The 26,405-nt window shown below is 35.8% G+C and overlaps 1 protein-coding gene across 1 annotated transcript in view; it reads right to left on the bottom strand.

Moving 5' to 3' along the window:
• LOC125238574 (cell surface glycoprotein 1-like) overlaps positions 1-23,116 on the bottom strand; it is a 73,776-nt gene extending 50,660 nt beyond the window's left edge. Inside the window, 2 exon segments of the mRNA XM_048145915.1 lie at positions 17,461-17,540; positions 23,098-23,116. The gene's annotated coding sequence lies outside the window, so the exon portion shown is untranslated.
• Positions 23,117-26,405: the final 3,289 nt, after the last annotated feature.

Raw genomic sequence — 26,405 nt, forward strand, 5'->3', positions numbered from 1 at the left:
AGCTGAGGTCTATGGAACTTCCCATACAATAAAAATTTACGAATGCTTTAACGGTGACAGACGGTTTGGTGAGTTTGGTGCAAGCGACCCTTAATCTATGGTTACAGATTGGTATAAGGTTTTATTCGAAATACACATAAGTATAGTCTGTTCGGACTATGTATAGTGTTCAGACTATGTGTAAGCACTCGTACGATAGTACTTTTTATTATACTGTGGTGTTAAGGGTACAAAAGTATTAAAATACGATTTAAAAGTATTTGTAAAAAATAAGTTGCAGCCAGGAAAGGATAGAACTCAACATGTGACTTATAATGGCGGAAATCAAATAAATTAGATTTTATAATTTTGCCACATTAAAAAAAAATTGTGCATCTTAATAAATATAATATAAGTAAATACATAATGGGCCTTCTTCAAGGAATTCATTGGTTTATTCATAAAAAAATACTGAGACACGTACAGAATTTCGACTTCGATATATCAAAAAAAAAATCTTTAGGAAACCGGACTAATTCCAATATGGCCTAGTTACCCTTCGGTTTGGAAGGTCAGATGGCAGTCGCTTTCGTAAAACTAGTGCCTACGCCAAATCTTGGGATTAGGTAGTTGTCAAAGCGGACCCCAGGCTCCCATGAGCCCTGGCAAATGCCGGGATAACGCAAGGAGGATGATGATAATAATATAAATAAAAAACCGGCCAAGAGCGTGTCGGGCCACGCTCAGTGTAGGGTTCCGTAGTTTTCCGTATTTTTCTCAAAAACTACTGAACCTATCAAGTTAAAAACAATTTTCCTAGAAAGTGTTTATAAAGTTCTACTTTTGTGATTTTTTCATATTTTTTAAACATATGGTTCAAAAGTTAGAGGGGGGGGACGTACTTTTTTTTCCTTTAGGAGCGATTATTTCCGAAAATATTAATATTATCAAAAAACGATCTCAGTAAACCCTTATTCATTTTTAATACCTATCCGACAATATATCACACGTTGGGGTTGGAATGAAAAAAAATATCAGCCCCCACTTTACATGTAGGGGGGGTACCCTAATAAAACATTTTTTTCTATTTTTTATTTTTGCACTTTGTTGGCGTGATTGATATACATATTGGTACTAAATTTCAGCTTTCTAGTGCTTACGGTTACTGAGATTATCCGCGGACGGACGGACGGACGGACGGACGGACGGACGGACAGACAGACATGGCGAAACTATAAGGGTTCCTAGTTGACTACGGAACCCTAAAAAAGGTAGTCAAAAATTAAATCACCTCATTATTTCTTTTCACATCTTCGGTGCCATCCTGTATAGCGTAATAGCCAATAACCAATGAAGTTGTTACACCTACTAGTTAAAACAAAGATATAAAAACAAATGTAACTTTTTATAGCACTTATGTCTGCCGATGTAACAAAACAATCAATATATGGCCGATTTTGATCCCACAATTTGGTATGAAATCGGACTTGATTTTTTTAAATCGGTTTACGCCAGATTTCGATAAAAAAGGTAGATTTTCGGAACAGAATAGGCAATCTTTCTGAAAAACCGAAATGAAAATGTGATGCGATAAAATATGTAAGTATTGTACCTCATATAGAAATCGTTCTATACGAACCCCAGCTCGTACCAATAAGTTTTTCGGAATTTGTGTGCGAAATCTCATTTGATATTTGCCAGTCGCTTTTCGGTGAAGGAAAACATCGTGAGGAAACCAAACTAATTCCAATAAGGTCTAGTTTACCCTTCCGGTTGGGAGGTCAGATGGCAGTCGCTTTTGTAAAAACTAGTGCCTACGCCAAATCTTGAGATTAGTTGTCAAAGCGGACCCCAGGCTCCCATGAGCCGTGGCAAATGCCGGGATAGCGCAAGGAGGATTATGATAGAAAAATATAGTCGCTCCCGTGTAAATAAAAGAACGATGAACTAAAATTCGCTTCATCGCATCTCTTTTATTTTGGGACCGAAATGAAAAATGAAAATGAAAATGAAATATTTATTTTTCAAGTAGACATATTACAATGCGCATATGAACGTCAAATAAAGCTACGCCGGCTCTAACCCTACGCCTCAGCCTCGAGAAGATTTCAGCCTATCTTTTATTCGTTTCTACAAAGAGGATCAAGTATTATAGAGAGTTACTGTCAAAGTAAAATATGTAATCACAGTGCATAGACTGACATCTCTCGACACAGGCTTAAAACTTTTGAACCTCAGTTTTGACAAATTGGCCCATATTCTTAGCTTGATATGTTTTAAAATGTCAAATATTAATATTAGCGCTATCTAGCCGAGCGTCCCCCAAAGGTGTAACGCCATCTAGGCTACCGTTCCTATTTCTATATGGTTCTGAGGTAGGTTTTTTTTTAGACTGTAGCTGTTTGACCGAAGCGAAGCAAGGGCTACGTTTTTATCCCCCGATGCGAAAACGAAGGGGTGTTATAAGTTTGACGTGTCTGTCTGTCTGTTTGTTTTTGGTGGCTGTGCCTCATCAAAACCTAAATTTGTATTTAATTCAGAATCAGCATTTACCTGTAACACAATATACGTATATAATACAGTAATTGTCTGTATAATAACTATAGTAAGCAATTTCTGTGCAACCTACTTTTGATTACGCAAGAATCGAGATGTTTTTTATGCCTTCCGATAGCAGTTCTTGAGCTGGTTTTGGTGTTTATTTATTATTGGTTATTTGTAGGTTAATGACCGCTTTGTGGTTGTCAAGTCACACATATTTTAAGTAAGATTATGTTTTAGGTCTATTATTTTAAGAACATAAGAAACTACGTACACAAGTAACACAAGTAGTCCAATTTTTTTCTTGGCTTTGGTATTATGGAAAATATTCGAAGTATATTTTGACCTCAGCTTCGCAGGGTGTTTGATTTTTTTCGATTTTTTAATGACTATGAAAAAAAAATGGCATCTAAATGGTCCCATAATAAAAGTTGTTCCTTATGACGTCAAAAGTCACTGTGCAAAAGTATAAATGAAATTCCGATAGAGTACCTTAGTCTATTAATATTTTTTGATGAATACTCTTGCATGTTTAATTGTATTTTGTTATTTAATGCATGTTAAAAGATGTAATTTTTTGAAAAGAAGTGACCAGCCGAGTTTCTTGCCGGTCCCATAGGGACTGAACCATTCTCGAGGCTGAGGCGTAGGGTTAGAGCCGGCGTAGCTTTATCTGACGTTCATATGCGCATTGTAATATGTCTACTTGAAAAATAAATATTTCATTTTCATTAATTTTCATTTTTTACTTACAAATACACCGTCTAATTTGAATTTTTTAAATTTTACATTTGCCCGGCAAGTATAGTCGCGCGATAAATAATAAAGTATCTGGCCTTCCCTATCGTACTTATAAATAGTGCGATAGGGACGGCCAGATGTTTTATCATTTATCGCACGGCCATACTTGCCTGCTTGATTATTTAAGTTTCTCTTATAATCATGTACCTATGTACAATTAAATCCTACACTACCCATAAATTGGGTAATTTTATATCGTCACTCTGTTTCGAAAGTCACACAAGTATGAATTGACCTCAGTTATATAACGTTATTAGGAGTACAATAGGATAAGTGGCAGAATAATGAGATATACGCCATTGTTCTTGAAAACACGGATATTGAAGCTTAATTCTAAGGCCGACCGTTGTAGTATATGCGTATAAAGCTATAAAGAAACTTCAAAGTCAGTAGTGTACATTTTTTAGACTTTTCATCACACTTCTACAGTAAATGTGCAATTGACCTCTACTTAACTTTTTTGCCTTTTTACACATTTTTTAAATTTTGTAAGTGTGATGAAAAACATTGTGTGTAACTCGGGGCGTAAGAACATTGCTAACTCTCTCTTATACTGACATACCTACTGGCTAAAGCGTGACGGATACTTTATCCACGTACATATTTAAAAAAAAATTCAAACCTTGAGCTCATATTAAGATACAACATATAACACAAACAAATAAAATGAAATGTAAAAATAAATAAAATTAGATATAAAATTGAAACGAAATAAATGAAAAAAAAAATATTATGTCAACTGAATTTACAATTAAATTTAAACTTGTGCTATTTGGCCCACATATGGGAGACTGGTGCATGTACTGACAACCAGTGTCCCATAAATGGATGGAATGACCATGAATGGGATGGTCCTAGTGTCAAGCCTGTCAGCGATGACTACCAGGGACGTTGCTGCTGATAAGTGATAAAATTGGAAGCATAATACGCAGCCAGCTGCTATAACCTCAGTCTCGAGATGACTTCAGTCGTCCCTCAGTTGGAGGAGGACAAGAAAGCTACATTATCCCTAAGTTTCATCCTTGAGAAAATGAGGAAGGTCCGGTGGCGGCGGGCTCTAAATCCATCATAAAGAGTGTGCATTCCTAAATCTTGACGTTGGTGGAATCATCAACAGCAGGAACCATAACAGTTCAAAATTGGGTGAAAATGTAGGGGCGCAGCTTTAAAATTTGCCCTTTTTTATGCGTATCTTGGTCACCTCAATAGGCTATTAGTTTCCTACTAGTCAAATCAGCTTCTTTTTTAGAACTGTCAAAACGATTTGCTAATATGGATTTACTATTGAATACCGAGGAGTGACGTCACGGTCAATTTATTTTCTTATGTTTAAAAATAACTACTGTCCATATTATTCCTCTAATTATGTGTTGCTTTATTTCGTGCACTGCGTAACATATTTTATTTTAAGTACTTATAGGAAACTAACCTATTCTTCGGGCCAAATCTTTTTATGTTTTTTAGTTTTAATAATATTAATATTCAGAAAGTAAAATAGAACTACATTTGTATGAAAACGAGATTTCTCATAAGTCCACTTTCGTCTAAAATTCGCATGCACATAAATAACTTCTTTAAATGCCTTTTGTTCTGCTCCAAGAAAACCCTACGTTGGCAAACACTGTTTTTGTCATGTGCCATTGTGCGTGTGAGGCAATAGTCCCACGGAACAATGGTAGCCATTGGCTGTCTAGTTATGTCGGAATTTATAACTTTTGGGATAGATTTGTTTACATTAACTTTACATTTGTCCAGTAAAAACATTTGAATTTATGTGCAAGATCTAGGCAAATCAACATCAAACTTACTAGTAAATCACATGTAAGAATGATCTGATAAAAATTATAAAAACGTAGACGGATATTCCTAAACCAGTGTGCGTAGCCGAATGCACAAACGCTCACGAAACGCTCACGATAATATCTCTTTCGTAGCTATCTATCTCTATCGCTCTTGCGTATTGGCGCGACAGAGCCAGACTACCTTTCTGCGGCGTTTTGATTTCGTTTCGCGTCGCAGAAATGCCATTCGGCTACGGGGCCAGGGGCGAACTTATTCCGCGATTCTTTCGCCGAGCTACAAGTACACGCCGGCGGCCGCGCCTTCGCGGCCCATTCAGTGGTGACAACCTTCGCGCGGCGCATTAAAACTCAATGATGTCAGCTGCTCGGCGTGCGAAAGACCGCACCATTTTGTGAACATCAAAGCAGTGAGCCTTCTGTAGGTACTTGCGGTATTATATTATATTCTATGCCAAAACGTGAATACCTACATACGTACATAATACCATACATCATAAGTATACCGAATCAAGGACAATAAGGTTAGGGAATTGGTAAATTGCAAAATATAAAGTTTTACCACTTAATCTGCCTTATTGCGTGTGTAATGTATACAACTAACTTTTATTGTCGAGTAGCAATTCATGCATATATTTTATTAGTTAATTCTAGCTCTGTGCGTACTTAAACGTAAGTAGTGGTATACAGAAGTGTAGTATTATTCCACATAAATAAGATCAGAACCAGCCGCATAACAAATATTTCGTAAAACAACAGATTATATGCGTCATACTTTTTTTTTAATAACTCAGTCCCTGCAAGTGACCCAAAGTTGGTGTCATACAACAAAATAATGCTATTAATAAGCCCTTTCAAACGAGCCATGTCCCACCTGTATACACTCATGGGACAAAATGCCAATTCTCCTTTGTTCCTTTTAGAATCAACTGTTTTTGAGTAGACTTATTTGTACCAAGCCATAACCTTTCATTAACCGCCTTCCAAATCTCAACGGAAGGGGTTCTCAATTCGTCTGTATGTTTTTTTTTAATGTTTGTTCCTCGATATCTTCGTCGTTACTGGACCGATTTTGAAAAATTTTTTTTTGATCGAATGTATATGCATACAGATTAGTCCTATTTTTCTCAAAACCCAGTTCTGGTGGTGGGATCCTGGAGAAATCCAGGGAATTCCTCAAATCTGAAAGGCATATATATAGTGATTTTTGTGTTTTTAAAGGAACAGCATGCATTTACGTACGGAACAGTGACATTTGGTGCAGTGGAACTCCTGATGATGGTCAGAATGGAACTCCTCAAATCTGAACGGCACGCTTATAGTGACTTTGGTATTTTTATAAGAACAGCATGCACTAATGCACTTACGTCCAGAACAGTGACATTTGGTGCAGTGGAACTGCTGATGATGTTTAGAACGGAACTCCTCAAATCTGAACGACACACTTATAGTGACTTTGGTATTTTTATAAGAACAGCATGCACTTACGTCCAGAACAGTGACATTTGGTGCAGTGGAACTGCTGATGAAGAGTGAGCCGCCCCTGGTTAGAGTTCCGTTCTGATAATCATTCCCATCTGTAAGTACTTCAGAATCATCCAAATTTCAAAATTGGTTCAGAAATGACGGAAATATCGAATAACAAACATTAAAAAATATACAGACGAATTGATAACATAATCCAACATTTGAAAGTATTTATCACCAGAACCTCAAAGGAAGGCGGTTTTTTTTTCTTAAAAATTATTTATCATCAACTACTAATGGAAAATCTTAGAACTCCAAGCCTGTGCACAATCCATTCTTATATCAACAGAGTAAAGTTTAAAATCATCTATATATTTACGCACCGCATAGAAAAGCCTAGTCCATAAATATCTATACATATTTCCACTGACTAAAGAGCAAAATTGTATACTTATCTATGAAAACCTGACTGTTCGTTTTAACAAGCTTGTAACAGTTGTAACCATAAACATCTATACAAATTTCACCGTATCTGAACTGAATAAGGTATAAAATTGGATACTTATTTATGGAAACGAGTTTGTCCGGTTAAGCAAGGTTGTTTATGAAGGTCGACAGGTGACAAAATAGATTGTGGGTTTACTATTGATTTAATATTAGTTCTTACACAACCTGGTTTTGAATACCTTAGTTTGAGCGTTTGCGGAATTCCATATCTAATCTTATACCTTCGAGCATTTCTTGTATATTTATTTATTTATCTTATACACCGTGTTTTTGTTAAATTCGAGAAAACATTTTTTTTTCGTTTTCATCACAACGTTTCAACAAAGTCACTTTTTCTGTCCCTCTGTCCCTATGTCCCTATGTCCCTATGTCCCTTTGTATGCTTAAATCTTTGAAACTACGCAACGGATTTTGATGCGGTTTTTTTTAATAGATAGAGTGATTCAAGAGAAAGGTTTATATGTATAATAACATCCATTAAATAGTGGAGAAGTACTGTTATTTTTGAGGTTTCTAATGTGATGTCGTAAATAATTACATGCGGGTAGATTATATTTATTTGTCTACCCCGAACATTTATATAAATTAATATCGGGTAGTTTTGTGTTGTTTACATCTCCGGTGACATTTCGCTGGGACGTCAGTCTTCGCGACCACGGCCAGTGCAACCTGGCCGAAACGTTGGGAAAAAAGGTAAAAATAATGTTAATTAATCGCATTCGACCTCTTTGTGACTTTAAATATGTGTACAAAGCGCGAGAACTTAGTGTTATCTTGATAAGGGATAGGGATAGCGATAGGGATAGCGATATCACTACATAGTATAAAACAAAGTCGCTTTCTATGTCCCTATGTCCCTTTGTATGCTTAAATCTTTGAAACTACGCAACGGATTTTGATGCGGTTTTTTTTTAATAGATAGAGTGATTCAAGAGGAAGGTTTATATGTATAATAACATCCATTAAATAGTGGAGAAGTACTGTTATTTTTGAGGTTTCTAATGTGATGTCGTAAATAATTACATGCGGGTAGATTATATTTATTTGTCTACCCCGAACATTTATATAAATTAATATCGGGTAGTTTTGTGTTGTTTACATCTCCGGTGACATTTTGCTGGGACGTCAGTCTTCCGCGACCACGGCCAGTGCAACCTGGCCGAAACGTTGGGAAAAAAGGTAAAAATAATGTTAATTAATCGCTTTCGACCTGTATGTGACTTTAAATATGTGTACAAAGCGCGAGAACTTAGTATTATCTTGATAAGGGATAGGGATAGCGATAGGGATAGCGATAGGGATAGCGATAGCCATAGCGTTAGCGATAGCGATAGCGATAGGGATAGAGATAGGGATACGGATACGGATACGGAAACGGATACGGATACGGATACGGATACGGATAATATGGGTATCGTTAGAGGGATACGGATAATCGGTCGGCGGTCTCTTACAATCAAAGTGCTCTAAGACGATCGTTGTTTGCTTGCTTGAAGATTACGTTTGCGATAAGTATAAGCAAAATGTAAAAAATTGTAAGGGATAATAGAAAAAAGTTTTTACCCACCGATCATATAGTGTCGAAATACGGGCTATGTGGGATGTTTATAAAGGTTTCCCCAGCGTATATAGAATTACCTACGCTGTGGTCGATGTGTAATATTTCTACAATCATTGCAAGCAAAAGTATTATGTGCAATCGAAATAATCGCAGATAAATATACCAGAGAAACCTAAGGATCCAAATGAAAATCTTAATGAATACTTTTATTACGCGGGCGAAGCCGCGGGTAAAAGCTAGTACATAATAAATGGATTAATTAGTGTGAGAGGACATTAATATTTTAACATTAAAGTAATTGTCAACTGTTTGACGGCACATGTCAAAACAAATAACATTAGGAAGTGGTAAGAGATGCCACAGTTCAGTAATGAAATAATTTTTTTAAATAATTCGATAACCGTAAGAGTTAAGAGGCTAATTTCTTAGAGAAATTGATTGCATTTGAACTAAAGAATCTTCCCTTTAAGTTAACGGAATTCAATAAAAACAGGGTGTATATATACCGACGACTTCAGAATACGCTCTAACGATTTCGCTGAAATTTGTTATGTGGGGGTTTTCGGGGGTGAAAAATCGATCTAGCTTAGCCTTAGATCCCGGAAAACGCGAATTTTCGAGTTTTGATGCGTTTTTCTTTCGCGTTAGCAAACGCAATATGGTCGTTAATTTCGCCGCGCGCGCATCGGCTGAGCGTAGCTCAGTCGTAAGAGATCGGTCTAATCTCTCTCTTTATATCTGTTTGCGCTTTCTTTATGTATTGATTATAGTTAGTAATAATATGACATTTAGAGACTTTATACATCTCTAATTCTATATCAGTGTTTAGCTACTTTGCTTATGATTAATATTTTTAGTTAATATTTCTATTAATTTCATTTGTTTAACTTTAATGAATACTCTGTAATGTTGACATGTAAATGTGCCCCCGTGGCCTATTTGCTGAATAAATGATTTTGTATTTTGTATTTTTGTTCGCAAGCACATCGCAGGTATCAGGGTTCCGAATCCCGGCCAGAAATAAAGTTTTTTTCTTTGTATTTATAAAGAAATTTTTTTCTAAAGATATAATAGGTATATATAACCAAACCACAAAATTAAAATTAAAAAAACCCCCGACCGCGACATAGTGGATCGATTTTCATAAAACATGGCTAAGAACACTCCCGACTAACTCAGCTTTCAGACAAAAAAAAAACTAAATCGAAATCGGTTCATCCGTTCGGGAGCTACGATGCCACAGACAGACACACACACAGACAGACACACACACACACATACACAGACAGACAGACAAACAGACAGACACCGAGCGAAGCTAAATATGTTTAGTAAGTACCTGTGCAATGTACAAAAGGCGATATCAACATCGTATATGGAAAGACGGATTATGAGATTTTAAACTACTACTGTTTAACCTCGGTAAATTCCACCGGGTGGTCAATGAAGCGCTGCAAGCATGCGACCCGTGCGACTTTCCATCCCGGAGGTCGCGGGTTCGAACCCCGGCTCGTACCAATGAGTTTTTCGGAACTTATGTGCGAAATGTCATTTGATATTTGCCAGTCCCTTTAACCCCCGACGCAAAAACGACGGGGTGTTATGAGTTTGACGTGTCGGTCTGTCTGTCTGTCTGTTTGTTTGTCTGTCTGTCTATGTGTGTGTCTGTCTGTGGCATCGTAGCTTCCGAACGGATGGACCGATTTAATTTCTTTTTTTTATGAAAGCTAAATTAGTCGGGAGTGTTCTTAGCCACGTTTGATGGAAATCGGTCCAGAATATCGGGGGTTTTTTGAAGAGGATTTGTTATTGTCCCAGTCATGGACATACAGATAACTTTATGCGCCATTTCAACATGCAGACATCCTGCGTTATTTAAATCGCCAACTGACCTTTTGGTGGCATTTTACAAGACTGGTTTAGAGTTATGTAAAGAAACAACAAAAACCACGGTATAAATGTGGATCCTAAAGAAAATAGCACATACATAGAGGTATAATAAATGCTTGCACTTTAAGATAATTGAGATGTACAAAAGATCAAATAGCTACGCAAATATTATTACATTGTAGATACCAAACATGCAATATTATGTAACTCCGTATAGACAGATAAAGTCTAAGAATAAAATGTATGTACCTCTGAACCATTAAGAGAAATGTACGGTCGTCTAGATGGCGCTACACCTTTAGTTGATTCTCGGCTAGGTGGCGCTAATATTGATATTTGATAATTTTAGCACATATCTAGTTAAGCATATTGGCTACATTCTTTCTAATTGCACCAGTTCTAATCATGCTCCTCTGGCCACCAGTTTGTAGGAAAATATCCCATTATAAATAAATAAATAAATATTGGGGAACACCTTACACAGATCAACCTAGCCCCAAACTAAGCAAAGCTTGTACTATGGATGCTAGGCGACGATATACTCACTTATATAGATAAATACATACTTATATACATAGAAAACATCCATGACTCGGGATAAGATCATTAGATATAAAAATAATGACTTTTTTTTATTATAATGGGCTCAGATGACACTCTTCTCTCACAGTTATTGGCAATGACTTAAGATTGAAAGTGTGTGTCCAAAGCCTCGACAAAAATAAGATTAAAAAAAAAAAAAAGATTGAAAGTGGCATCTACTGGTACACTGTCGAACACTGGTACTTTAACCTTATAGGCATTAAGGAAAATCAAAGGTTTCTCATGGTATAAGCAAGGATACATTTCGTCACGTAACGGGACACAACACAAGTCATTGAACGACAGTCAACTGCCGAATGTTTTCCTTAAACGGCGATCTTTGGTCGCCTAAAGGTTTTTTCCCCTCACTAGCTCGGAAACACATGTTTTGCCCTTTAATACCAGCGGATAAAACGCATTTTATCCACTAGTGAGGTAAAGTAATTTGACCTTGAATAATGACAAATTAACTACTTTAAAATTGATAAAAGTAGGTGAATCTAGTAATAAAGATGATTTACCACCTGTGAAACTACTGGAAGCAGTGATAAACGCATTTTTTGCGTTGTAGTTTCCTCGCTGTAGTGAGGGGAAAAGTTTTGTGTTAAATACACTCGGGTGCAAATGTACTTTACTTCTCGTGTGTTAAAAAACTCGCAAGTTCAGGATTCTATTTTCGAACCACTCGCTTCGCTCGTGGTTCAACTATAGAATCCTTTTCCTTGCTCGTTTTTCAATTTCACACTCGGTGTTAAAATACAACTTTGCCCCCTTGTATAACAAATAACTATTTTTTATCATATTTCCACAATAAATATGCAATTATATGCAGCGGAAGTTATAGACAAATCTTTCTTCCTAGGGAGTTATACTAGTACCGTATTATTTTCACTTATCACATATTTCTTATCTTCTAACTCTATTTGTAAAATAGACAAAGTTAGAACATTTTAGTCCCTCATGATAGTACTTGGGTACTACCTACCTACTTAGAAATGAGGAGGCACACTCAAAGGTTATGACAGATGGCGCCACTCTATTAGTCCATGGCACAGATAAATAATTTCATACGTGAGAGCGAGAAGATGATATTTTTCTCCCTCTCTCACACATATGAACGCTACTGACATGCCTAGGCAGACACAGCCACCGCCCGGCGATCGGCGACCGCCACCGCACAGACGGCGCCTGGCGATGGCGAGATAAAAAACCGGCCAAGAGCGTGTCGGGCCACGCTCAGTGTAGGGTTCCGTAGTTTTCCGTATTTTTCTCAAAAACTACTGAACCTATCAAGTTCAAAACAATTTTCCTAGAAAGTCTTTATAAAGTTATACTTTTGTGATTTTTTTCATATTTTTTAAACATATGGTTCAAAAGTTAGAGGGGGGGGGACGCACTTTTTTTTCCTTTAGGAGCGATTATTTCCGAAAATATGAATATTATCAAAAAACAATCTTAGTAAACCCTTATTCATTTTTAAATACCTATCCAACAATATATCACACGTTGGGGTTGGAATGAAAAAAATATCAGCCCCCACTTTACATGTAGGGGGGGTACCCTAATAAAACATTTTTTTCCATTTTTTATTTTTGCACTTTGTCGGCGTGATTGATGTACATATTGGTACCAAATTTCAGCTTTCTAGTGCTTACGGTTACTGAGATTATCCGCGGACGGACGGACGGACGGACGGACAGACAGACATGGCGAAACTATAAGGGTTCCTAGTTGACTACGGAACCCTAAAAACCGGCCAAGAGCGTGTCGGGCCACGCTCAGTGTAGGGTTCCGTAGTTTTCCGTATTTTTCTCGAAACTACTGAACTTATCAAGTTCAAAATAATCTTCCTAGAAAGTGTTTACAAAGTTCTACTTTAGTGATTTTTTTCATATTTTTTAAACATATGGTTCAAAAGTTAGAGGGCACGCACTTTTTTTTGCTTTAGCAGCGATTATTTCCAAAAAATATTAATATTATCAAAAAACAATTTTTGTAAACCCTTATTCATTTTTAATTACCTATCCAAGTATCACACGATGGGGTTGGAATGAAAAAAAAACAGCCCCCACTTTACATGTAGGGGGGGTACCCTAACAAAGCATTATTTCCACTTTTTATTTTACTACTTTGTCGGCGTGATTGATATACATATTGGTACCAAATTTCAGCTTTCTAGTGCTAACGGTCACTGAGATTATCCGCGGACGGACGGGCGGACGGGCGGACGGACGGACGGACGGACGGACGGACGGACGGACGGACGGACGGACGGACGGACGGACGGACGGACGGACGGACGGACGGACGGACGGACGGACGGACGGACGGACGGACAGACATGGCGAAATTATAAGGGTTCCTAGTTGACTACGGAACCCTAAAAATGACAGTGTACCTCCTCATTAAACAACGTGTCAAACACTTCTCATGTTTAAGTTTTTAGGCGGCATTGCCGGGCATCTTCTAGTTATTTATGTTGAAAGCGTATTTTTCGAACAATCTTTCTTTTACAACCGTTCTCTAATGACACTTTGATTAGCCCTATTTTTGACACGCACGGCTGTAATAATCGTAATTTACGTACTTACTAACAAGATAATGATAATCATTGTTCACAATTGAATGTTTTGCAATTGCTTAAACTAGCTTTTAAAATTAAAAATATACAGGGTGGCCCAAAATACGTTGACAAACGTTTGTATAACTATTTTTCGGACATTATTGTCCTACAAATTAAAATGTGAAACCTTAATAATTTTTGATCAAATAAATCGAATCATAATCAAAATATCCTACTTTGGCTTTGAAGTACAAACTCAAATATTAGAACAAATAATTAACGATATGCCGCTGCACCTGAATGACTTTTGTCTAACTTCACGGCTAGCCCGTTTTAAGATTGATTACAAACTATAATTTGTTTTTTATCATGCAGAAACGTCTGCGAGCGATATTATATATGACGCCACCCTAAGGCGGTTGAGAATTGAGGGAAGGCATGGATAAGTTCGCATACATTCAGCAGTCCTCCGTGGCGCTGTTGGAAGCGGGATGGCCCCGGCAAGGCCAGAGGTCGCAGGTTCAAGTCCTACCGGATGTGTAAATTTTTCCATTTTTTCTTTAATTTAAATATAATTACTATAATGTATAGTTTTAAGTTAGGTGATTTTCGTAAGTAGGCTGAAACGTATCGAGGTTATGAATCTGGAAAAAATGTCTTTACACAATTGTTTTAAATTGCAAACCTTGCGAAATAGACATAATTGCTGTTGAAATATCCATGGTGAATGTAAAAATATACAATATACAGAGTGGGGCTTGTAACAAAGGCGAATAATTGAACTGTAGGCTATTCTCCTTATACTGATCAACATTTGTTCAGTGACTTTTAAAAATTATGAAGTCTTTAATTTTTTTATTTTTCATATAAAATAAATATTAGCTTCAATGTACGCCATTATTGTTGTCATTGACGTTGTCTGTCACACTTTAGACTTAACAGAATTCGCAATACGTTACCTCCTAGAAAAAACTTTCAAGGGTGATAAAAATCAAAATACAAGTTATTTTTAAAAGTCGCCGAACAAATGTTGATCATTATAAGGAGAACAGCCTACAGTTCAATTATTCGCCTTTGTTACAGGCCCCACTCTGTATATAAGCCCAAAAATATTTTCAGTAACTTCGATATTTTGGTTTATTTCAACGTTTCCCTATTCTTTGTCAACGTAATTTTGGGCCACCCTGTATGTTATACAATGTGCACATGAACTTATCAGTTTTAAAACAAGTATAACACTATATAAATATTGTTGTCTGAGTACCCAAAACACAGGATTACTGTGAGCTTACTTAGGATTTCGACAATTTGTGAATAATATTATTTATATTATTTATTCTAATTATTGCTCATATTCTGCGGAATATAAAGTATATTTGATCATCGTATTATGTAATATCAAAACAATTAAGTTATTACTGTCTTTAAGACACTTATGAATAAACTGGTTTTTATTTCACGATGTATAACCACAATTTGACAATTCACTTGCAAATTCATTAATTGACATTTTATTTAATAGTCTAGATAATAAATTGAGGATTTCCTAATAGATGATACCGGTTTTTGTGTAGAAATATAACAAAATTTAGTTTTAATGATGTATTTACTAGATTTGTTGACGATTTTCGGAATTTTGTAATTAGTTATTGAATAAATTAGTTTAATTTATTTACAGTTACGACGTTTTCACAATTAGCCTCATAAAATAGTTTTACATCACATCAACCGGTAAAGGCTCTCTTTGCTATTTGAAAACAGAAGTAATTTATTATTCTCCACTACCTAGGTTGTCTGGAAGAGATCGCTCTTTAGCGATAAGACCGCCTCTTGTTTTACCTCTTAAGTTGTTGTTTATACTTGCTATGTTGTTTCGTGTATTGAGGTGTGCAATAAAGAGTATATTGTATTGTATTGTATTGTAATTTCATACAAATTTTAACTTGATGTCTTAAGCTGGCTGGTAGATTTTACATAAGTATAAATAATGATTTTGAATCATAAATATTGAATTGAGTGATGTAGTCAGTATTTTGTTCGTGTTGCTGTGGTGAAAAATTGTGTTTCACTCGGTAGCAAAGTTTGTTTAACCTTCGTGCCTTGAAACCCTCGCAACACTCAAGATTCCACTTTTTGAACCACTCGCTACGCTCGCGGTGCGGTTCAATATTGGAATCTTTCGCTTGCTTGGGTATTGGCACGTGCGGTTAAACAATTACTTTTCCTCCTTGTGAAACAAATAACTATTATATTTTGGACAAATGTATGACAGTTATTGGGACTATGTCCAATACTGGGACAAAATATTATGAATAAAGGCACAAAAATATTTGTTCATTCCATTGCCTTGAACAAGCACATAAGCACAGTATAATAAAGAGTACTATCGTACAGTATGGCCACTCCCGCTCCCCGCTGAAAGTGCCGCCCACCCCCACTCGGTTACCTCATAGTTACCGCCTGTCAAAAACGCGAACAGTCGACCTGTCATATTTCACTCATACAAGCATAGTACGCGTTCACCTACGCGAGCTTAGAATGTGTGCTAGGAACGCGCCTCTTTCATATATTTGATCGCCAGTGACCGAGGTGTGACATAAGTGACTTCATCCATACAATTTGCTCAAATAATATTTAACCGCGATAAAAAAAATATTTTATATAAAAACAAAATTGATGTTATGTTCCTTTTTATTTCAAGTACATTTGTTTTTTTTTCTGTGTGACAATAAACGATTTTTTTCTTCTTATGTACTTACCATACCATAGTTATGAGCCTATTGATCTGTGATCATACTAGACTGCGCAATGTTATCGAATTCTAAAAATGTGCCCGAGTTTTTATCGATATCGTATAAAATAGGTTGTCGGTAAAAGTGAGTGACGTAACTCGACCTCGACTCGGTTCGATATCGATAGAAACGTAATCGATAGCTTTCCAATCACATTTACTACACTAGACGAATAAAGCTTTAGGTGTATAATTGCATAAAGAGAATAATTATTCACCATTATACATCAACTTGAGAGCTTAACTCATAATTGTGTATCATAATATTCGTAATTCATAATTCTTTTATTGGACTAGATTAGGAACGTATAAGTATAGATAGATAGATAGATAGAATACTCTTTATTGGCACACCTCAGCAAAAGATACAGTGGAGACAATATGATTATAAATAGAGGCAGACAACAGGCGGTCTTATCGCTAAAGAGCGATCTCTACCAGACAACCTTATATAGTATATTTGTAGTATATTTGTTTTTTTTTCTTTTATTAGTTTTAACTCATGAGTACCTATTATGTAGGTACCCGTTAGATAGGTACTAAATTCAATGCCTCAAGGCGTTAAGTCCGCCATTTGTACTCTTTTTTTGTAAATTTGTGCAATAAAGTTTAAATAAATAAATAAATTATTGACCCAATGTTAACCTCAATACATATGAAACATTATATTTACAACCTCACTTAATACAAATCAAATAGTATAATTTAAGATGATATGGATCGTATATGTCACTGTAAAAAATTATGTTTTTGTTGAAACGACACTTTTATAATGTGTATCTAAATAACGTTTATTTTAAAATAATTATTGAAGTTTTCTATTTGAAAATATACAAATTAATTTAAATACAAAAATAAAATATCAAACAATTTGTATACTGCAGTTAAATGATTTATAAAACACTTATAGTTTTAGTTCTAATACGGCAACATAATAAAAAATCTTGAAAAAAAAAAAAAGTCAATAAAAATAACTTACCAATAATCCTCTCCAACGTGAAAAAGTCAATATTCCGTTTATGTCACTTCACTAGCACAACACTTCACATTCTCAGCTCACTAGAATCATCCAAAATAATAATCATAATAGTAAAACAGTATATATATAGCTACAGCGTACAACGCGAATTTTATATATATGTAGATAAAATCGGTGAGGAATTCCCAAAGTTTTTGGGTTATACCCTTTTGCCGGGGCGCGCTCTCTTGCATTTAATTTTACTTTGCCAATTAACCTGCGAACAAGGACAGAAAGTGCATTTTAGTGACTGATCAAATTATAGACGTGACTGTTCAGATGATTAAAGTGACTATTCAGATTATTATAGTGACCATTGATATCATTAAAATAATGTTCAGATTGTTATAGTGACTATTTAAACTATTAAGTGACTGTTCAGATTCTTATAGTGACTATTCAAATTAGCAAGTGATGTTTAGATTATTATACTGACTATTTAAAGTATTAAGTGACTGTTCAGATTATTAAAGTGACTATTCAAACAATTGAGTGACTGTTTAAATTATTATAGTAACTATTAAAATTATAAGTGACTAATCACATTATTATGTGACTGTTCAGATTATTAACGCGACTGATGAAATGATTTAGTGACTGTTTAAGTGATTCATGTGACTGTCGTTGTTGTTTTTTTAAATTATTAAAGTGACTATTGACATTTTGAAAAAGACTATTTGTCAGATTAACGTTATGTGCATAAGAATATTAAAAAAAACCGGCCAAGAGCGTGTCGGGCCACGCTCAGTGTAGGGTTCCGTAGTTTTTCGTATTTTTCTCAAAAACTACTGAACCTATCAAGTTCAAAACAATTTTCCTCTACTTTTGTGATTTTTTTCATATTTTTTAAACATATGGTTCAAAAGTTAGAGGGGTGGGGGGCACTTTTTTCCTTTAGGGGCGATTATTTCAGAAAATATTAATATTATCAAAAAACGATCTTAGTAAACCCTTATTCATTTTTAAATATCTATCCAACAATATATCACACGTTGGGGTTGGAATGAAAAAAAATATCAGCCCCCACTTTACATGTAGGGGGGGTACCCTAATAAAACATTTTTTTCCATTTTTTATTTCTGCACTTTGTTGGCGTGATTGATATACATATTGGTACCAAATTTTAGCTTTCTAGTGCTTACGGTTACTGAGATTATCCGCGGACGGACGGACGGACGGACGGACAGACAGACATGGCGAAACTATAAGGGTTCCTAGTTGACTACGGAACCCTAAAAATGGCTCTTCAATTCAATCAACAAAGTATAAATGATCAAGAAAATTTTAAAGTCCTATATAAGAAACAAATATGGGTTTAAAATGGGTTTATAATTTAAGAAAAAAAGTAAAAGACATGCATTTTAAGTAATTGCTGAAGCAGTAGAAAATCGCAGGTTTAAATAAAAATTTAGATTAAAAGAGACGAGCGCCTTGTAAGTAATCTTTAACCGTAAACAAGTACATGTACATAAAAAATAGACAAATTGTTTTTTTTTTACGATATCGGCAACAAACGAGCCGACCAGCCGCCTGATGGGAAGCAGTCATCGCCGAACATGGACACAAAGTAACATCAGGGAACAATTTGTGCGTTACCGACCTTTGAGAACTTTAAATACCTGCTTCTTGAAGAAATACATCTTGTACATTAATAAAAAAAAACCGGCCAAGAGCGTGTCGGGCCTACGCTCAGTGTAGGGTTCCGTAGTTTTTCGTATTTTTCTCAAAAACTACTGAACCTATCAAGTTCAAAACAATTTTCCTAGAAAGTCTTTATAAAGTTCTACTTTTGTTATTTTTTTCATATTTTTTAAACATATGGTTCAAAAGTTAGAGGGGGGGGGGACGCACTTTTTTTCCTTTAGGAGCGATTATTTCCGAAAATATTAATATTATCGAAAAACGATCTTAATAAACCCTTATTTATTTTTAAATACCTATCCAACAATATATCACACGTTGGGGTTGGAATGAAAAAAAATATCAGCCCCCACTTTACATGTAGGGGGGGTACCCTAATAAAACATTTTTTTCCATTTTTTATTTTTGCACTTTGTTGGCGTGATTGATATACATATTAGTACCAAATTTCAGCTTTCTAGTGCTTACGGTTACTGAGATTATCCGCGGACGGACGGACGGACGGACGGACGGACGGACGGACGGACGGACGGACGGACGGACAGACAGACATGGCGAAACTATAAGGGTTCCTAGTTGACTACGGAACCCTAAAAAACAAGTCTGAAAATTGATTTATGATGTAACTAGATATGGGTTATGTTGTAACCGGTATCATTATATATGTAAACGAAACATTACAGACAACCTTCGAGCACCAGGATATAAATAGCAAACATACCTAAGGTTAAGCGGGGCAAATCTCGTCGGCCGGGGGGGTTCAGTGGATACATGTAGAACTCAACATCATTTATTTATTTTATTTTATTTTTAATAAACTCAACATCATAGTGTCATAATAGAAAAACGGATTAGTTACAATTGCCCCCCAGTCGAGATTTGCCCCGCTGTATAAGTACCTTATATAGACAACTAGGGAACAAATCAAATTATTTTATTCAATATTTTTTTTGGAGGTGCAAGCACTAATTGCTCGCCCTTAGAGTTGGTCAAAGGCGCCTAGCCTTATCAGAGATAACATACACTAGAGAAATTTCGTCGGGTACCACGGCGGGCGGATGGTCTAGTGGTGAGGACGTTAGCCGCGTAAGCTGAAGACCCGGGTTCGAGTCCCGGCTCGGCCACCAGTGGGCCTTGTCGTTTTTTCTTTCGTGTATGATATCTATTTAAATTTATACCTTATATAGAAACAACTGACAAATACGAATGTACAAAAATATAGTAAAACCTTGCTATAAAAAGCCCTCACGTGACTATATGTTATTAAATTCGTTTATACAGGTGTACATAATATTCGAATAATTGTGTTTTGCGTGAAATTGGAAATAGCCTCTATGCAAGGCCACCAAGTAGTGACGTCAAAAACAGTTGCATATAACTGTAGATTTAATTTGATGATCGTGCGTATAATTTGACGAAAATAAGCTATTTGGTACTATAATAATATGGCAATAGTTTACAAAATTTATCTGGATTATATACACCGTGTTTTTGTTCTTACGTGATAAATGAATGACAAAAATAAGTCTTTACATACATAAAATGTTAATCCTAAGAAACGATATTGTTAGGAATTTGGATTGTCAAAAGCAACGTTTTTGTCCGAACAAGCCTCATTTACAACACTGTTTTATAAATCATTGTTGGTCATGTTAAAAAATTGAGTTATTTTTTGCTACAGTATACGGTTTTAAAGCAGTTACGACAAAATTGCACATGACAATATTGGACACCATGTTACTACAGACTCTTTGCAATAATCAATTAGTTTTTTACTTCGTCTTACTGAAATCAAATGTTCGTTTATAATTTTTAACGCTGTGTCACACATTTTATCGTATTTGTGTTATTCTTGTTAGTATCATAGAGGGAAGCAAATCTAATATATATTTAACTATTTATTTATATTGATTTTATGACAAAAGTTAATAATAATACGGGAAGCACAAAAAATATATATTTATAATATTAAGTCAACTTACTAGACCAGAATAAGTATTTTTTTTATACTACGTCGGTGGCAAACAAGCATCCGCCTGAGTATTTGTTGTCACCCTACTTTATAATATGAACTTATTTATATTATGTAAAAAAAACCTCAATTTAACAAAAAGCTATATATCAGTAAGCCTTTGTTCATCAGCCTAATGTCATGTCTAAATTAATGGAAATCAAAAAAGCACGGTGTATATTAATTCCGAATAATTCAGGTGACCAATTATCCTGTATAATATGATGAAGTGCCCACCAATAAGATAAGAGGTTGGTTAACCCATGTAAATCAATTATTATTGAATTAATTTGAGTAATATAATAAAACATGTTTTGTTGCCCGTGTGGTGATAAGAAATACCCCCTTTCTTTTTGTGTCGTCATAATATTGGGAATTAATTTGCGTAGGCGAGAGCAACCTGTCACTGCAATATAATTTTATTTCAATATTATTGAAATTAAGTAGTTTTTTGAGCCTAATGGGATAATGATTGTAAACATGTTTTGAGTTGTCTAACATAGTAATGTTAGAAAACTCTTCTTCGTACTATAATGTCGTGTAATAATTGTTACGAAGGCATTGAATTATCGATCATTAAAACACGTTATAATTAGCTCTAGATATGATATGGATGGGATATATGATGCTAGTTACAATAGCTAATGACGTTTTTTAAACAAAAATGTCGATTTCACCTGAGAACAAATCAAATACGTAAAAATCAAATAATCAAAAGTAATAAAAGCTGGTTTCAACTGTATAACACTCCTATAAACATTTCAATTAAACTTTCAAGGATAAGCAAATTTTGCGGAAATTTATTATCGGTTCGATCTTATTACAAATTAAATGAAATTATTTAAGTATAATTTACGTATAATAAAATTGAATATAAGTACACTTCTTAAGCTTAACAACTCAAAAACAACTCTTGACTTTTGATGACTAACTCCAAAACATAATTCAATCAATCAATCAAAATATTCTTTATTCAAATAGGCTTACAATAAGCACTTTTAAATTGTCAACAATGTACAATATTCATCTTATTCTAAATATCAGAGCAATTTATTGGTGCAATAAACAATATTGTTTTAAAACTACATTGATTTAATAAATAAAAAAAATACTAGTCTAAAAACTTCTAGAATAAATTCTAAATGTCAAAAAAATTGTATAAAAATACATTGAATTATCAATATCATCATTAGTAAGCTATATAATTAATGGTTTTCAGCAATACTTGTATTATTAATTCGACTAGGTATTATATTTAAACCAAAGTTTTAACTGTAAAAGACTCGTATCTGTCACTTTTTCAACAGCATAACAATATACATAATAATATAAGGCTAGATTACTTAAAATAAAATATTTTATACAGTGCACAAAATAAAGCACCACATAATTAGAAGAAAAATATGAACAGTAGTTATGTTTAAACATAATTTCTATTTAATAAGTCAAAGAGAAAGATATAAAGTAAATGAATTGACCGTGACGTCACTCCTCAGTATTTCATAGTAATTCATATTAACAAATCGTTTTGACAGTTCTTAAAAAGAAGCTGATTTGACTAGGAAATCTATTAGCCTATTGAAATAGGTAAGGACTCCTTTAGACACCCTTTAAGAATACGAACAGAATTTTCGCGAAAAATTCTATACATTACCAAAGATGAAGATTTCTTCGATTCTAATAGAATTTACATACATACATACATACAATCACGCCTGTATCCCATAAAGGGGTAGGCAGAACACATGAAACTACTAAAGCTTCAGTGTCACTCTTGGCAAATAAGGGGTTGAAAGAAAACGAAACTGTGACATTGCAGTGACAGGTTGCCAGCCTCTCGCCTACGCCACAATTTAACCCATAACCCAACCCATAACATAACCCATTAATTTATACGATTCTAAACACATTATCAAGCTTTTAATGGGATATTATATGATATACACCTTGTGCACTTCACTTCGACGCGGCCGCTTTCTGACCGTCGCACGCGCAACTGTTCGAGCGACGTCGGGTGGGGAGGAGGGTGACCACGAGGTGGGGAATGGATAGTTGGAAGGTGAACTAGGTGTTTATTGAAAATTATGTTAGTACACACACGTATTTTATAGAGAATGTTTATTAATACTTATTTATTATTATCACTTACCATCAGGTGTGATTGTGGTCAAACGTCTACTATTCATACTAAAAAAAAACTAATATTATAAATGGGAAAGTATGTGCCTGTTCGTTTGTTCGTCTTTCACGGCAAAACGGAGCGACGAATTGACGTGATTTTTTAAGTGGAGATATTTGAAGGGATGGAGAGTGACATAGACTACTTTTTAGGGTTCCGTAGTCAACTAGGAACCCTTATAGTTTCGCCATGTCTGTCTGTCCGTCCGTCCGTCCGTCCGCGGATAATCTCAGAAACCGTTAGCACTAGAAAGCTGAAATTTGGTACCAATATGTATATCAATTACGCCGACAAAGTGCAAAAATAAAAAATGGAAAAAAATGATTTATTAGGGTACCTCCCCTACATGTAAAGTGGGGGCTGATATTTTTTTTCATTCCAACCCCAACGTGTGATATATTGTTGGATAGGTATTTAAAAATGAATATGGGTTTTCTAAGATCGTTTTTTGATAATATTAATATTTTCGGAAATAATCGCTCCTAAAGGAAAAAAAAGTGCGTCCCCCCCCTCTAACTTTTGAACCATATGTTTAAAAAATATGAAAAAAATCACAAAAGTAGAACTTTATAAATACTTTCTAGGAAAATTGTTTTGAACTTGATAGGTTCAGTAGTTTTTGAGAAAAATACTGAAAACTACGGAACCCTACACTGAGCGTGGCCCGACACGCTCTTGGCCGGTTTTGTCTCTTTCTAATGCGAGCGAAGCCGCGGGCAAAAGCTAGTGCATAATATTTTTACGTTGTAGTCAGAATATTATATATGTGTGCGTAAACAATAAAATTAAAAAAAAATTAAAATGAAAATGAAATATTTATTTTTTAAGTAGGCATATTACAATGCGCATATGAACGTCAAATAAAGCTACGCCGGCTCTAACCCTACGCCTTAGCCTCGATAATGCCACTCAAAAACACTTGTTGGTTTTAACTAAATATAAATTTTATATTTGACTTATTAAATTATAGTGATATGAGACTTGCGTCTTTCAAGTCATTATGGTAAAATCTTACACTTAACTCATTTTTTTATTATTATAAATGGGCTTACTCTTGGCCACAGACTAGCCAAAGGCAAAGACGTGGCCTACGATGGAGTGAGCTCGCCCAGAAGATGCCTGTTCACCCTTGATTTGAAAGTCGCCGGATTTGAGCTCGAAAATATAGTCAGCCGGCAAGGAATTCCACTCCTTGGCAGTGCGCATAAGAAAAGAAGAAGCAAAGCGCTTCGTACGAATTCGCGGAATATCTACCAAGAAAGGATGGAAACCAGCCGTGCGTCTACAAGTGCGATGGTAGAATGGGGACGGTGGAATAAGCTCGTGTAGCTCTTGAGCACACTCCCCGAAGTGCAACCTGTAAAACACCGAAACCATCACAAACGCCGTGTCATATTAATAATAATATGTAAATGTATTGACGTGATTTTTAAGTGGAGATAGTTGAAGGGATGGAGAGTAGGGATGGACATAGGCTACTTGTCTTTTTCTAACCCCCCTCACTTCCATAAAATGGGGGGGGGGGGTTTGTATAGAACATTCCGCAATTTTCGAATTTAACACGAGCGAAACCGCGGGCAAAAGCTATTAATATGTATACCTACGAGCCTAAAACGTCATCATTCTAAAGACAATATCCTTATAAACGATAACTCATGGTCACCCTACCATATTGCATGCATCGCAACGCGTGAAACTAGCTCCGTTGGTGCATGCGCATGCGCCGTCGATTCACTATCATTATGACTGTGTCGAAAATATTGACGACGAATTATTATGATAAACTAGCTTTTTCCAGCCTCGCTCGCGTTGGAAAGACTCTCCATCCCTTCAAATATCTCCACTTAAAAAAATCACTTCAATTCGTTGCTCCGTTTTGCCGTGAAAGACGGACAAACAAACTGACACCACCTCGGACACTGGCGATCAAATACATGAAAGCTGCGCGTTCCTAGCACACAGTCTAAGCTCATATAGGTGAACGCGTACTATGCTTGTATGAGTGAGATATGACAGGTCGACTGTTCGCGTTTTTGACAGGCGGTAACTGTGAGGTAACCGAGAGGGGGTGGGCGGCTCTTTCAGCGGGGAGCGGGAGTAGCCATACTGTATGATAGTACTCTTTATTATACTGTGCTGACACACACTTTCCCATTTATAATATTAGTATGGAATTATGGATTTTATGTCTTTCCTAGTTAAAAGGTATTTCAAACTTTTGGCAAACGTGCGGAGTTTAAACAGGTAATTTTTCTATACGTTGGTGGCAAACAAGCAAACTTTGGCAAAAAGCCGGACGATAAGTAGTTTGCTGTAGCAAATGGACGCCTCAAACTAACCCCTTAACACCTCCAAGTGTTTTGTGTCACTTTACACTGGTAAAAGCCTTTGAAATAAATAAGTAATACAGGGCTAAAAAAAGCGCTGGTAGCCTAGCGGTAAGTACGTGCGACTTTCGTTCCGAAGGTCGCGGGTTCGAACCCCGGCTCGCACCAATGAATTTTTCGGAATTTATGTGCGAAATGTCATTTGATATTTGCCAGTCGCTTTTCGGTGAAAACATCGTGAGGAAATCGAACTAATTCCAATAAGGCCTAGTTACCCTTTGAGTTTGGGTTGGAAGGTCAGATGGCAGTAGCTTTCGTAAAAGTAGTGCCTACTCCAAATCTTGGGGTTAGTTGTCACAGCGGACCCCAGGCTCCCATGAGCATGAGGATGATAATGATATGAAATGTACACTAGGAGTTAGGCCATCCAAACCATGATAAACTTTCGTTCGCAAACCGACCGGCATTGAACAATTGAAGCGATCAACAGGAAAAGATTTCAAAATGGCGGAAGACACGAATTTGTGCATTATAAGGAAACGCATTACAGTTTTTTGCACCTCAGTAGGTTAGCGTGACATAGACAATACTGTTTTAATTACGGAGGAACCGATTTGGATGCAACATGCGAGTTTTTTCCGGCGTTTTGGGTTTATTTATAAGATAACTGTAATACCGAGGACCATATAATACGGTTTCCGTATGGTGACGCGTTAAGAATTTCACCACCCCCTTTCTTCCCGTGGGT

The sequence above is a fragment of the Leguminivora glycinivorella genome, chromosome 24, assembly GCF_023078275.1.
Source record: "Leguminivora glycinivorella isolate SPB_JAAS2020 chromosome 24, LegGlyc_1.1, whole genome shotgun sequence".
In the NCBI taxonomy this organism is placed as follows: Eukaryota; Metazoa; Arthropoda; class Insecta; order Lepidoptera; family Tortricidae; genus Leguminivora; species Leguminivora glycinivorella.